The following is a 3,270-nucleotide window of genomic DNA, read 5'->3' on the forward strand; positions in this document are numbered from 1 at the left end:
GTCTTTCGCTCCTAGCTGATGTGTCGGCCTCAAAGACCAGTGAGTCCACTTAATTTTTGGAGTGTTTTTTTAAAAAGGTTTTTGTTTTTATTTACAGAAATGAGACTGGCGGTACAAAAGGCTGTGTGAAGGTGCGTTGAAAGGCTGTCGCCAAACAGCATTAATTATGCTTGATACGATGATGAGTGCATAGTTCAGCAGATTAAACCGTGACGAATATCTATTGTCTTTCGCTCCTAGCTGATGTATCTACTGCTATTATTCATTTAGGCTCCAGGTGTTGTATACACCATATTAAAATCTTTCTCTCTCTTCCCATCCAGACATGTGAAACCTTGCTGCAGAGACTGTTCACAGCCAGCTTTGTGTTGGTAAGTCACTTAGTCATAGACTGTCATTGTGTAGCTGATATTCAGATGTGATGAATATGAATCAGGTCTCTGATCCCATTGAGGAAATTTGTCATTTTGTCTGATCTGGATTGGTTTAGAGAAGTTGTACTTTTTTTAATTCACATCAAACTATTATCATAAAACAATTCTCTAATTGCAGATTGTGGCTGTCATGGGAGCAGGGTTATGATTGTTTTGGAGGTGGGTTTCCTCAAAGATGAGGTAAGAATGCCACCTTCACAAGATTCCTAATTGCTAACATGGGTTCAGTGATGTCCTAACAAAGTCTGACCTGAATTTAATGTGGATTTTATGTTACTGAGTAACCCAGTAACTGTAATCTAATCAACCTGTGACTGATTTGTAATAGGTTCATTTCTTTGCCCATTCTCCAGGAAGAGTTGGCTCTGCAGACTGACTGGTGAGTGTTCACATCCTTCATCTGAATTCTATGGTGCCATAACAATATTTGACCACTTGCTTTGATGAAAAGATCTGCCATGATTACTCTTGATTTTACTCCTTAACGTTCCATTATTCTGAGGTTGTGGTTGTAAACCATCTTGTCTGTCACTGTTCTCCCCTCTATTTTAATGCGAACTTCTGTTCCCCCCCCCCCAGAATGCAGCAGTGAAGCCTGTGGCCCAACAGAGTGACCCTACGTGCAAGTTTTTGCTCTAAAGTGAGTTTGAGGATGTCAAAGTAATTTTAATATTGCCATAATTGTTTCTGCAGTAAGTATGAAAGCTAAATTGAAGTGTTTTTTTTTTTTTTTTTTTTGTGTTAGTGTTGATGGTGCCAGGAGCCAATGGACAACATGTGAATATACACTCACCGGCCACTTTATTAGGTACACCTGTCCAACTGCTCGTAGCACTTAATTTCTAAGCAGCAATCACATGGCGGCAACTCAGTGCATGTAGACATGGTCAAGAGAATCTCCTGCAGTTCAAACGAGCATCAGTATGGGGAAGAAAGGTGATTTGAGTGACTTTGAACGTGGCGATGTTGGTGCCAGAAGGGCTGGTCTGAGTATTTCAGAAACTGCTAATCTACTGGGATTTTCACGCACAACCATCTCTAGGGTTTACAGAGAATGGTCTGAAAAAGAAAAAACATCCAGTGAGCGGCAGTTCTGTGGGCGGAAATGCCTGTGGAGTGCCGAGGTCAGAGGAGAATTGCCAGACTGGTTCAAGCTGATAGAAGGGAAACAGTGACTCAATAACCACCCGTTACAACCAAGGTGGGCAGAAGCATCTCTGAACGAACAGTACGTCGAACTTTGAGGCAGATGGGCTACGCAGCAGAAGACCACATCGGTGCCACTCCTTCAGCTAAGAACAGGAAACTGAGATACAATTTGCACAAGTTCATCAAAATTGGACAATAGAAGATTGGAAAAACGTTGCCTGGTCTGATGAGTCGATTTCTGCTGACAGTCGGGGGGTAGGGTCAGAATTTGGCGTCTACAACATGAAAGCATGGATCCATCCTGCCTTGTCAACGGTTAGGTTGGTGGTGGTGTCATGGTGTGGGGAATATTTTCTTGGCACTCTTTGGGCCCCTTGGTACAATTGAGCATCGTTGCAACGCCACAGCTACCTGAGTATTGTTGCTGACCATGTCCCTCCCTTTATGACCATAATGTACCCAACTTCTGATGGCTACTTTCAGCAGGAAAGGCGCGTCATAAAGCTGGAATCATCACAAGACTGGTTTCTTGAACATGCAATGAGTTCGCTGTACTCAAATGGCCTCCACAGTCACCAGATCTCAATCCAATAGAGCATCTTTGGGATGTGGTGGAACGGAGATTCGCATCATGGATGTGCAGCCGACAAATCTGCGGCAACTGTGTGATGCCATCATGTCAATATGGACAAACTCTGAGGAATGCTTCCAGACCTTGTTGAATCTATGCCACGAAGAATTGAGGCAGTTTTGAAGGCAAAAGGGGGTCCAACCCGTTACTAGCATGGGGTATCTAATAAAGTGGCTGGTGTAGATGTGGCAATAAATACTGAAACAAATACTGTGCTTGTGTCTCTTATAAACACTTACTGATTTGAGTAATGTCTAAACTGGGTGGATGTGAGTTGCTGGTCTATAAACACGACAAGCTGCGATTTGTTTAAGATTTAAAATGTTAACTGTAGAATCAGATCTTGGTGTCTAATACAAACAGTGTTTCTTTCTATCCCAGAATATGGAATTTGTAGACCATCCAAAGTCAGATAAAATCCAACTGACACTGGGTAATTGCTGATTTTATGGATGGTAATGGAATCTTGTCACCGCATGGAGTTTTGTGAGAAATAAACTTATATGCCAAGTTTGATCAATGGTTGAAAGCTATGCCAATGTCTCTAATCAATGGTGAGTAGAAATAAGGTATTAGAGTTCTGAGGGAGCATTGAATAGAAATTTTCTGTGACTATAAATGTTAGAAATATTAAAAGTAACTTTATCCTAATCATATAAAACATGTTGAAAGAATTGGGTTATGATTTCTTCTCCTCCTAAAGGTGAAAGGTCAATTTATAAGTTTTAAATAAAGTTTACCCAACAAACTAAGACTTTATTTTGATATGAATCACTTTTATGAAAAGGAAATTGACAACTTTTTTTTTCTCAATATGCTTTTAGGATAACATTTTGCACATATTTTACAACTAAACCCTAACTGATCTGGCTAAGTTAAACAATTTGTAGAAGTCATTGAAACGGGTTAATGATGGGGAAACTTTTTTTACTTATAACTTTTAACTTAATTTGAGATGGCCCCTTTATTTATATTCTCATTTCTTTATCTCAAGGTTTTGTGAATGTGCACCTATGTTTTGGTATTATGCTCGACCCTTTTTTTTATTTAATTAAA

The 3,270-nt window shown here is 40.0% G+C and overlaps 1 long non-coding RNA gene and 2 other non-coding genes across 3 annotated transcripts in view; all 3 read left to right on the forward strand.

Moving 5' to 3' along the window:
• The window catches only part of LOC116696302 (small nucleolar RNA snR60/Z15/Z230/Z193/J17), an 82-nt gene extending 55 nt beyond the window's left edge, over positions 1–27 (forward strand). Inside the window, exon 1 of the small nucleolar RNA XR_004333684.1 lies at positions 1–27. This exon is cut by the window's left edge and continues 55 nt beyond it. This is a non-coding gene — a small nucleolar RNA (small nucleolar RNA snR60/Z15/Z230/Z193/J17).
• LOC116695811 (uncharacterized) overlaps positions 1–1,448 on the forward strand; it is a 3,284-nt gene extending 1,836 nt beyond the window's left edge. Inside the window, exons 6-11 of the long non-coding RNA XR_004333557.1 lie at positions 98–131; positions 324–371; positions 553–614; positions 788–813; positions 1,014–1,074; positions 1,180–1,448. This is a non-coding gene — a long non-coding RNA (uncharacterized LOC116695811). The remainder of the gene's footprint in view (positions 1–97; positions 132–323; positions 372–552; positions 615–787; positions 814–1,013; positions 1,075–1,179) is intronic.
• On the forward strand, positions 171–252 carry LOC116696299 (small nucleolar RNA snR60/Z15/Z230/Z193/J17). The gene has a single exon (XR_004333682.1). It is a non-coding gene; the product is annotated as a small nucleolar RNA snR60/Z15/Z230/Z193/J17 (small nucleolar RNA).
• Positions 1,449–3,270: the final 1,822 nt, after the last annotated feature.

Source organism: Etheostoma spectabile, chromosome 9 (assembly GCF_008692095.1).
Source record: "Etheostoma spectabile isolate EspeVRDwgs_2016 chromosome 9, UIUC_Espe_1.0, whole genome shotgun sequence".
NCBI classification, from domain to species: Eukaryota; Metazoa; Chordata; class Actinopteri; order Perciformes; family Percidae; genus Etheostoma; species Etheostoma spectabile.